The following is a 12,916-nucleotide window of genomic DNA, read 5'->3' as shown; positions in this document are numbered from 1 at the left end:
AAAGGTGAGCAGATTTCAGCATAGCAGTCTAGCAGAGCAGAATCGAGCATAGCAGCTCAAAAGAACAGGACCTATTAGATCGGAAATAAAATTTATTCCGATATAAAACAGGTACGTGTACATTGGTTTAGAAAATAAAAGTTGATAATGAGACTGAAGTTTCTAAACAATTACTTAAACGAAAGATCGATCATTGAGTACTTGAGGAGAATCAGGGGATGCTTTACGTGAGACTTATAAAGATAACATCATGATTTAATAATGTTAGTGAAGAAGTAAAATGAATAAAAGTGAAAATGAGATGCATAGAAGAGGGGGAATATAATTCAAATAAAGATAAATCATACTTCGTAAATGGTTAGGACTTGGGAGCACATCTCTTGATGGTCTACTTGTCATCAATTTTTTTAAATTGCCTTTATACATTAAGGGCATGTTCTCATTGACTGAACTCAGCTGAACGCCTGAACTAAACTCAGCTGAACTGAACTAAACAGAACTGAAATGAATATTTTATAAGAGAAGGAAATTAGGAGCTGAACTGAACTGAACTGAACTGCACTGAACTGAATTTCAACGTAAGAGAATAGACCCTAACTCGAATATCAAAGTATCATTGTATATATCATGCATCAAATACCCTCATTAATATGTTGACTATCATTAATATATTTAATGTTTTTTTTATCATTAAACATATCATCAATTAATTTTGTTTTTGTTAACAAATAATTTGTAATGATTTTTTTTAAAATAAAAAAATTCTAATGCTTTACACTTATATGATATTATTATTATTATTTAAAAAGAAAAAATTTGTATGTACAATGAAACGGTTTATTACCAAGTGACTGTTTATTTTTACTTTTTCATAGTTGCTCTTCTTATTTCCGCAAAATCTCTTGACTCTTGCGAACTTTGATTTGGAATAAAATCCTACTAACTTATCATCCCCCCCCCCCCAAAAAAAAAAAAAAAAAAAAAAAAAAAAAAAAATCTTGTCGTTTTTTAATTGCAACTATTGTTAAGGTTTATTAGCTTTGTTTTGGTGTTTAGAGAGCCACAAGGGCGAATGATGAGAATCGATCCAAAGATCTCTTGGACCGGGAGGGGAGCTCTAACCACTTGAGTCATCCCTCACTATGTGGTTTATTAGCTTTTTAAGTCTACATATAAACAACATCCATCATAGAATTTGAATGGGATTCATATATTAAATAGTTTGGTGATATTTGAGCAGGCGTATGTTATCAAGAGGTATAAAGAACTAAATATCCTAAAATCAAGGGAAATCGGTGGTAGAAAAAAATGGTATTAATTATGAAGATAATTTAAGATGAAAAATATAACTAATTGGCTATTGCTTTAGTATTGATATAGATATTAGATGGTCGTCGTAGAACATTAAAGAACTTGTTTACATATTATTACTCCACATGACCAAAGCTCACAAAAAAATTCATTTGAAGAAAAACACAATAGAAATATTATACTAAGTACTATTGAAACATGCACAACAATTAAGAGTTCTAAACTAACAATGGCCACTTAAAATATGAAGGGATGGAAAACAATCAAATATTATATAATAATAATAATTTTGATATAACACTATCAAACTTTTGAGGATTTAAAAAATAATTGTCTTAAAAGATTTTGGTGGCTTTCTTATAATTTTACAAATTCACCACATATGCACATAAATCAAATAGTCAGTATTAAAATTACTAGGTCTACCACCCTAACCAAAGGTGTAAATACACGTCAATACAACTTCTCCGCAAGAGCTAGCCCCTCCGCGCGCATCGCGCGCCTAGGATACCCTAGTATATACAAATGTACAATTAAATCAACTATCAAAATTAGCTACTCGTATTGACTAAATATTGTAGCTGCATTTTTTCGTTAGATTACTAACAATCAAATATATTTTGATTGTTTGTCAAAAAAAAAAAAAAAAAAAAAAAAAAAAGTTGCTAGTCACTAATCTTATCTAGTACAGTACTTATAATACTTCCTCCGTTTTCTTTTACTTGCAACACACCTTTTAAGCACGCAGTTTAAGGAGATGATTAGTAAGGGTAAACGAGCTATTTTATCAATATAATCTTTACACAAAAATTATAATAGGGTTAAGTAGCATATGTAAAAATTATAATGAAAAATTTATCTGTTTACATTACATAAACCCGACCTCAAAACACGTGCCACAAGGCTGTGTTGCAAGTAAAAGAAAACGGAGGAAGTATTGAATATCAAACATATTTGACAAGATTTCTATCTTTCTAATTCGGTACAATCATCACTCTTAATGCTCCATACAATCATACATAATAAAGTAATAATCATGAGGCTATTAAATAAATCATCTATACCTTTTTTGAAAATAGGCTTCTATTCAATGGGGTTACCTCTCATTATTTCTCCAAAGAAGTATCCTATGCATATATAATTAGTGGTTAAATACCCTATATAAAACAAACTTTAACAAGATTACAACAATTAAGGGGGGTGTTGGCATATTGTTAACAAGTTCGCACGAACAATTTTCATCCTACATCTGGATGTAAGGTAAAAAAGTGACTACGTAGGAAGATATAATTTACATCTACATTCGATTGTAAAATGGACACCTTGACATGTTGAATTTATTTGACGACAAATCTAGACCTATACCGTTTATATGCCCCCTAATACCTGGAAATTTTTCCTAAAAGTTAATCAAGAACTGTGCTACACAGCAATATCACGCAATTCACGTTCAAACTTTTAACTGCTATTAGTTCTAGACTTCTAGCAATAATATACTCATGAGTCATGACCCTTTGCTTAAAGTCACTTTAATTAGTGACAAATCAAATAAATTAATTAAGGCTAAAACTGTGGAATGACTATTTAATTATTAATACTACCTATTATTATTATTACTATTGTTATTTACAGATTTACTATTATTCTTGATGATATTTTTTGAATAATGTTTCCCTCTTCCAAATATTTTACTTTTACTAATAGTTGGAGTACTTTTTAGAGATTAGTCAATAATTTACAATAAATAATATCTTCTTGGCTTCTTGCCAATCAACATTTCCAATTTGTATTCTGTGAAAATTTGAAACATAGAATGATAATCCAAATCCAAAAGTTTGTATTATTCTATCCTTTTAGGTCGGGTCATGTTTGACAATTTGAGCCTTCATTATGTATCACAACATACATTTAGCTATAACTTTTTTATTTTTTTTTGAATTTAACATACATTTAGCTATATTTGTTGTGCTTATATGACATCACTTCAATATACTTATATGACATCATTATAAATATATGACATCATTATAGTCAAGTCACATCACATTACATTATTACACTTATATGACATTACTATATTTCATGAATTTTAAAATAGAGTCAAAACTCATTCTTGGTACTTTATTGACATCTTTATCGGTGTCTTATGGTTTCAAACCTCCTTATATGACCCCAGAAGTCATCCAACACATTCAGTTCATTTTACGAAAAAATGTCAAAAATTGATCCGAAATAGTGTATTAGCCTTCAATTTTGGACAATTTTCCACATATTTTGACACGGAAATACAAATTGTCGAGATGCTTACCAAGGACCCTAATACACTCTGGGAGTCAATATAGGTGGGTGCAACCATCCAATATGCCTTTAAACAGTCAATTTACCCTTCCGCAACTTACACCGATTTAGTGAACTCAAGCCTACCACGGACTGTTATGACAACATATAATGGTCATGTTTGGTTTCAAACATCATTATATGACCCAGAGATGTATCCCCTAGTGTCTCAACAATTTTCGCCACCGAGCCCCGTAACCTCAAAAATTTCTCAAAAAGCATGGATAAAATAGCCTACAATTTTGGAAATTTTTAACCTTTTTTCGCTCGGAAATAAAAATTTTCCAGATGTTTACCATGGTCTTTAATACCCTTAGAAAGTCTATTTCGGTGGGTGAAACCATCTAATTTGCCTTAAAACGGTCAATTTACCCGTTTTCAACTTGTACCAATTTCGTGAACTCAAGCCTACCACGGACAGTTATGACAACATATAATTGTCATATATGCTTTCACACGTCATTATATGACCCAAAGATGTATCCCCTAGAGTCTCAACATTTTTCGTCACCAAGCCCCGTAACCTAAAAAATTGCTCAAAAAGCGTAGATAATATCATTCAAATGTTGGAATTTTTTTGACCTTTTTTCGCCTAGAAATAAAAATTGCCCAGATGTTTAGCATGGTCTCTATTACCCTCCGGGAGTCTATTAGGATGTATGAAACCATCCGATTTGCCTTAAAACGGTCAATTTACCCATTTTCAACTTGCACCAATTTCGTGAACTCAAGCCTACCACGGACAGATATGACAACATATAATGGTCATATATGGTTTCAAACGTCATTATATGACCCAGAGATGTATCCCCTAGGGTCTCAACACTTTTCGCCACCGGACCCCGTGACCTAAAAAATTGCTCAAAAAGCGTGGATAATAGCCTTCAAATTTTGGAATTTTTTGACCTTTTTTCGCTAGGAAATAAAAATTGCCCAGATGCTTACCATGGTCTCTAATATACTCCGGGAGTCTATTTGGGTGGGTGAAATCATCTAATTTGCCTTAAAACGGTCAATTTACCCGTTTTCAACTTGCATCGATTTCGTGAACTCAAGCCTACCACGGATATTTAAGACAACGTAAAATGGTCATATATGGTTCCAAACGTCATTATATGACCCAGAGATGTATCCCCTAGGTTCTCAACACTTTTCGCCACCGGGCCCCATAACCTGAAAAAATTGCTCAAAAAGCGTGGATAAAGCCTTCAAATTTAGGAATTTTTTAATCTTTTTTCGCCCGGAAATAAAAAAATCTCCCAGATGCTTACCATGGTCTCTAATACCCTCCAGGAGTATATTTGGGAGGGTGAAACCATCTAATTTGCCTTAAAACGGTCAATTTACCCGTTTTCAACTTGCACCGATTTCGTGAACTCAAGCCTACCACGGACAGTTATGACAACATATAATGGTCATACATGGTTTCAAACGTCATTATATGATCAAGAGATTTATCCTCTAGAGTCTCAACATTTTTCGCCACCGAGCCCCGTAACCTAAAAAATTGCTCAAAAAGCGTGAGCCTTCAAATTTTGGAATTTTTTGACCTTTTTTCGCCCCGAAATAAAAATTACCCAGATGTTTACCATGGTCTCTAATACCCCCCGGGAGTCTATTTGGGTGGGTGAAACCATCCAATTTGCCTTAAATCGGTCAATTTACCTGCTTTAAACTTGCACCAATTTCGTGAACTCTAGCCTACCACGGACGTTTATGACACATATAATGGTCATAAATGATTCCAAGCGACATTATATGACCCTAAGATGTATCTCCTAGGGTCTCAACACTTTTTGCCACTGGGCCCCGTAACCTAAAAAATTGCTCAAAAAGCGTGGATAATAGCCTTTTTGAATTTTTTGATCTCTTTTCACCCGAAAATAAAAATTGCCCAGATGTTTACCATGGTTCCTAATACCCTCCGGGAGTCTATTTGGGTGTGTAAAACCATCCAATTTGCCTTAAAACGGTCAATTTACCCGTTTTCAACTTGTACCGATGAACTCAAGCCTACCTTGGATAGTTATGACAACATATAATGGCCATGTATGGTTCCAAAAGTCATTATATGACCCTGAGATGTATCCCCTAGAGTCTCAACATTTTTCGCCACCAGGCCCCGTAACCTCAAAAAATTCTCTAAAAGCGTGGATAATAGCATTCAACTTTGGAATTTTCTGACCTTTTTTCCCGAAAATAAAAATTGCCCAGATGTTTACCTTGGTCTCTAATACCCTCTGGGAGTCTATTTGGGTGGGTGAAACCATCTAATTTGCTTTAAAACGGTCAATTTACCCATTTTCAACTTGCACCGATGAACTCAAGCCTACCACAGACAGTTATGACAAAATATAATGGTCATGTATATATGGTTCCAAACGTCATTATATGACCCAGAGATGTATCCCCTAGATCTTCAACATTTATCGCCATAAGGTCCCGTAACCTCAAAAATTTCTCAAAAAGCGTTGATAATTGCATTCAATTTTGGAACTTTTTGACCTTTTTTTGCCCGGAAATAAAAATTGTCCAGATATTTACCGTGGTCTCTAAAACCCTCCAGGAGTCTATTTGGGTGATTGAAACCATCCAATTTGCCTTAAACATTTTACCCGTTTTCAACTTGCACCGATTTCCTGAACTCAAGCCTACCACGGACATTTATGACAACGTATAATGGTCATATATGGTTGCAAACGGCATTATATGACCCTAAGATGTATTCCCTAGGGTCTCAACACTTTTCGCCACCGGGCCTCGTAACCTAAAAAATTTCTTAAAAAGCGTGGATAATAGCCTTCAATTTTGGAATTTTTTGTTTTTTTATGCCCGGAAATAAAAATTACCCAGATATTTACCATGATCCCTAATACTCTTCAGGAGTCTATTGGGTGGGTGAAACAATCCAATTTTCCTTAAAACAGTCAATTTACCCGTTTTTAACTTGCACCGATTTCTTGAACTCAAGCCTACCACGGACAGTTATGAAAACATATAATGGTCATATATGGTTTAAACGTCATTATATGACCCAGAGATGTATCCCATAGAGTCTCAACATTTTTCGCCACCGGGCCCCGTAACCTAAAAAATTGCTCAAAAGCGTGGATAATAGCATTCAAATGTTGGAATTTTTTTACCTTCTTTCGCCCAGAATTAAAAATTGCCCAGATGTTTAGCATGGTCTCTAATACCCTACGAGAGTCTATTTAGGTGGCTGTAACCATCCGATTTGCTTTAAAACGGTCAATTTACCCATTTTCAACTTGCACCGATTTCGTGAACTTAAGCCTACCACGGACAGTTATGACAAAATATTATGATCATATATGGTTTCAAACGTCATTATATGACCCAGAGATGTATCCCCTAGAATCTCAACACTTTTCACCACCGGACCCCGTGACCTAAAAAATTGCTCAAAAAGCGTGGGTAATAGCCTTCAAATTTTGGAATTTTTTGATCTTTTTTCGCCAGGAAATAAAAATTGCCTAGATGTTTACCATGGTCTCTAATACCCTCTGGGAGTCTATTTGGGTGGATGAAATTATCCAATTTGCCTTAAAACGGTCAATTTACCCGTTTTCAACTTGCACCGATTTCGTGAGCTCAGGCCTACCACAGACATTTATGACAACGTAAAATGGTCATACATGGTTCCAAACGTCATTATATGACCCAGAGATGTATCCCCTAGGGTCTCAACACTTTTCGCCACTGGGCCTCGTAACCTAAAAAAATTGCTCAAAAAGCGTGGATAATAGCCTCCAAATTTTGGAATTTTTTAACCTTTTTTCGACCGGAAATAAAAATTTCCCAGATGCTTACCATGGTCTCTAATACCCTCCTGGAGTCTATTTGGGTGGGTGAAACCATCTAATTTGCCTTAAAACGGTCAATTTACCCGTTTTCAACTTGCACCGATTTCGTGAACTAAAGCCTACCACGCACAGTGATGACAACATATAATGGTCATATATGGTTTCAAATGTCATTATATTACCCAGAAATGTATCCCCTAGAGGCCTAGAGTCTCAACATTTTTCGCCACCGTGCCCCGTAACCTCAAAAATTTCTCAAAAAGCATGGATAATATGCTTCAATTTTGGAATTTTTTGACTTTTTTTTCGCTTGGAAATAAAAATTGCCCAGATGTTTATCATGGTCTCTAATATCCTCTGGGAGTCTATTTGGGTGGGTGAAACCATCCAATTTGCCTTAAAACGGTCAATTTACCTGTTTTCAACTAGCACCGATTTCGTGAACTCAGGCCTACCACGTACAGTTATGACAACATATAATGGTCATATGTGGTTTCAAACGTCATTATATGACCCAGAGGAGTATCCCCTAGAGTCTCAACATTTTTCGCCACCGGGCCCCGTAATCTCAAAAATTTCTCAAAAAACATGGATAATAGCCTTTAATTTTGGAAGGTTTTTACCTTTTTTCGCCCGGAAATAAAAATTGCCCAGATGTTTACCATGGTTTCTAATATCCTCCGGGAGTCTATTTGGGTCATTGGGTGGGTGAAACCATCCAAATCGCCATAAAACGGTCAATTTACCCGTTTTCAACTTGCACCGATTTCGTGAACTTAAGCCTACCACGGATATTTATGATAACGTATAATGGTCATGTATGGTTCCAAACAACATTATATGACCCTAAGATGTATCCCCTAGGATCTCAACACTTTTCGCCACTGGACCCCGTGACCTAAACAATTGCTCAAAAAGCGTGATAGCCTTTAAATTTTGGAATTTTTTGACCTTTTTTCGCATTGAAATAAAAATTGCTCAGATGTTTACCATGCTCTCTAATACCCTCCGGGAGTCTATTTGGGTGGGTGAAACCATCCAATTTGCCTGAAAACGGTCAATTTTCCCGTTTTCGTACACACCTCTTGTATTGGCTATAGGCTTTCACGGGGCCTGTACGTAGCTGAATAATGGTCATATATGGGTCGAAACAATATTATATGACCCTAGGATGCATACCATATTGTTCCATGAAATTCCGACACCGGGTCACGAGACCTTCTAAATTCCTTCGATTTCGTGTATATAGCCTTCATTGGCTTCCGTATATCATTTTTTTAATCCACGCAAGATTACGCATCGAAGTACTTCCAAGGGTTCTCTAAGGGCTTTGGGAGCCATAAATAGTGCCCGGAATGTGCTATCTCTGTTTTTTTAAGCGTTTCTCACTTTCCATTTTCAACCATTTTTCTTAAGTTCTAATTTGTTATACTATCTATTTATAACTTTATACTAAAGGCGAAACCAGGAAGGACACATGTCATTTCCTGGTTAAAAATTTTCCCTCCAAAAGTTTTTTTTTTTATTTTTTTATTTTTTTGGCCAAAGCTTCTTAGAGAAGTTTTTAATACAAACGACACAATAATAATTCACTTCCTATTTGATAAGTATATCCTAATTATATATGCAACAATAGTGTCTTCAAAAAAAAAAATATATATGCAATAATAGTTTTCTATCTATAACTTTATAATGTAATTCATAGTTATTTTTATTAGTCGTGCATACATTATTCTCTCTGTTTTCTTTAGGGTGATAAATTTTTTATTTTTTTTATTTTTTTTTATTTTTTATTTTTTATTTTTTTTTGTAATTACAGAACTTTCATCCTATTTTGCAATTAGGTATAATTTTTTTATAATTATATAGCAGTCTTAAACTAATGATAAGTATTAAAAATTACCGTGCATGGCACGGGACTTAACCTAGTACTCCATTAATGTCAAACCCTTTATTCTCATCGAATCCTACTTGTGTGGGACCCAATTATCTAATGTGGAGTAATGTTGCTTCTCTCAATTCCCCCCCCCCCCCTCTAACAAGTTAAATTACTTGTATGCATGAGTAGTCCCTATCTTGTGTTCTTTTTGGATTCTTTTGTTACAAAAATTGGTTAGAACTACTCTAGAGAAATTGATGTAGCATTTTAGAAAATTGTGGAAAGAATTCATGGATTGAACAAGTAAGAAATAAACCTCTGTGAACCTCCTACTACGTTATATGGGTGGTTTTAAACATGAGCCGGATGAATAACCGCACATGACCCTTTGAAAAAAGGGCCCTAAAATTTGGTATTTCACTATTATATACAAAGGGAGAAAAAAAGGTGGATCAATGGTTAAATAGTTGATTTTTGTGATGTTTTTTAAATCCTACTTGTTTTATCTTCAATTATCTCATCAAACTGTTGATTTAGTAATGTTTTGTCTTTCTATGAAAATTGTGTTTCTCTATAACAATAAATTAAATTCCAATTTAAAATGTTTTACAGAGTCAGTATCATCGATAGCATTTTTAACCCCGCCTTAAAGATGTTCTCCAAGATTCTCAAGTCCTTAGACATTCAGTTTATACTATGGCAAGTTGGACTTTATTGACAATTTGACATATCTGGACTTATACAAGTACTACCAAAATTTTATGTGAGTCAAAATTTTAGTTCATTCATTACAAAGGCCGCTTACCAATTCATCACGTTTCACACTCTAGAGACCCAAGTTAGGTAAGCAAGGTCATTTTCTTGTCTTGGCCCAAATTGTCGTGACTCACCCATCTCATATGAAATTACTTGAAATGGAAAGGAAGAAAATGGTGACATTATAATAATTAGTCAAAATCAAGATATTTCAGTCACCAATTTTCAGAGAATATGATATTGGCGCACGAGCAACCCAATAAAAAAGGAGAATTTGGGCCACCTTCAAGCCCAAAAGAGAATTCTCATTGTTTTTGGCAAAATCGTAAATAAATGCGTATTTTTTTACTATTTATATGTAAAACCGCTATAATATGTAGTATTTGAAGAGTTAAGTAGCGGTTTTACCCATAAACCGCTATTTGAAGTAGCAGTTTTGCCTGTAAATTTACAAATTAACCTGAGAAATAAAATTTGTTTATCATGATGAGATATTGGGGCGACCTCTTAGGCAATTCAGATGTAAAGACAATGTTTCAAACAACAATCTTTAAATAACACCTCTGAATCAATAACATTAAATCGCAAGTATATTAAACCACACAAACTTAGACAAATAACCAAATTTCGTAATTTAAGTTTTGGTGCATTATAAAATAGTAGCGTTAACTTTATCCTCCATCAGCCTCCTCCTATTGACACATCACATTTTTCCTGTTACTTAAATTTATGTATCCCACCCAAATATTATCTAAAATGAACTTCCAACATGTTAATTTTCAATTTAAGTTTGGTGTCATCCATCTACTTAGAAATTTCCATTCATTTGTCTAAGAAAGAAGTTTCCATTCAATTGTATAGACAACTTCCATCAGCCTAGAAAAAGTGTTCCAGAAGGTTTTGCATCAGCAGCACTAATTCCCAACTCCTGAGAATTGCAAACTCAACAAGCTGACTCCTTTGAAAGAAAAGCCAACTTTAGTCAATTGAGTGAGAGTGTATGTAATCTACTGTCATACCCATAATATTAATTTGATGTCCACTTCTCCCAAATTCTTTAGGAGTTCCAAATAGATGTGACAAATGCGTTAGGAAAAACGATGGAAGGAAGCTTTCAGTGCAGAAATTTGGACATGCTTAATACAGCAGCATAACTTCAAAGCTAAAACTTTTACACGTAATTCAGAATTAGTTGTCACTTTGTTTGAACTTCTATAATCAAGGATATGACAAACTTTTATAAAAGTAGTTAGATCATGTTATCCATATAAAAAAAATCTTAGAGCGTGCGTCATGAACAGAATGGCATTTCTAGAAAACTATGATGCCAAAAGTAGTAAGACAGTAAGAAGGAAAAGGCAAGTGAATACAATGAGAGAGCTAATATGATAAGAAATTCAGCAAAACAAGGGCAAAAATGACACAGCAAACCTTTTAACTCAAGACAGTAAGTCAGTGAGTTGGATGAAATAGGCATATACTTAGATTCTTGTACCAACTACCATGACTCTGCTTAAAGTCACTTGCAGGAACATTGCGTCAGGGTTGAAGCTCCAATGAGAGTACATGTTCAATATTCTCGCGAATGCATAGACGAAATTCACGAGCAAAGTTAGTACCACTTGCCACAGCAATTAACACAAGCAACAGAAGCAATGCAAACTACCAAGGAGTTTCAAACTCCCAGCAGTGTTTCAACAGCACAAGGATTGCTGATTGCCTGATTCTATCGAATGCAAATTGCACATAGAAGGATATAAGATTATTGCTATGGAGTTGAAGCTAGTCAAAGGGCCACTACATGCTACCAAAACATAGAACACACACTGGCAGTCTGAGGCTAACAGCAAAAGTTTATCAGATGAAAAGATGTGACCACTGCATGCCACAAAAACATAGAACACACGCTCTGGCAGTCTGAGGCTAACAGAAAAAGTAAATCAGATGAAAAGATGTGATTGATCTCAGATAAACAGAACACTGTTCAGGTGATGTAATCTGTTGCTACTTCCAATCCGGTTCGGTCCTCTTATGGACAGGTGAACAGTCCAGAGAGAAGGACACATGACTTCAGAGTTCAGACAGGATTTTGAAAGCCTTCTTCCATAGACGGATACTGAACCTTTTTGGTGCATAAGAGTGAAGAACACTGAGGATAGAGGACTATAGCTGAGAAATAATCTCACTTAGTTTTCCACTCTTCCTTTGGCATAGTATCAGGGACAAAAAAAGCAGCACCATAAAAACAAAGAGATTGTGGCACCATAAAAACAAAGAGATTATGGTTTAAATGGGGTTCAAAACAACTAACATGATTGTTCACAAAAAGGCAAGCATACACCGTGCCAACCAACTTCATAAATGTATCAACAAGGTATCAAGAGCTCAATTCATGAAAAATAGGAGGATGGAAATAAACGGTCCTACTACATATTAAAGTGAGACGCAATGACAGCGACATATTCTTTAATTCTTCAAGTTTCTAAGGGTGAAGAGTAATTCTGGCTCATCTAAGAAGCCCACTGCAGAAGCAAAAGTAAACTAATAACTAAGAGCTTCCACTTAACAAAAGAGTCAGCCATCAACTTTATCAGAAGGCATAAAGTAAAACCAAAACTGAAGATGGCAACAACCGCACCATCTAAGGTTAACATCTGTATGTGTGACTCTGCTTGATCTCTCAAGATAACATAGAGCACGAGCACAGCAATCAATCTTCAAATAATATCATTCAATGATGCCAATCCAGATCCTCACAACTATAGAATCAGACCATATATACCAAGTTGGCAATAATCAATGGCTGGAG

This window comes from Chenopodium album, chromosome 21 (genome assembly GCF_948465745.1).
Source record: "Chenopodium album chromosome 21, dcCheAlbu1.1, whole genome shotgun sequence".
Lineage (NCBI taxonomy): Eukaryota > Viridiplantae > Streptophyta > Magnoliopsida > Caryophyllales > Amaranthaceae > Chenopodium > Chenopodium album.
This window is presented reverse-complemented; position numbering follows the sequence as displayed.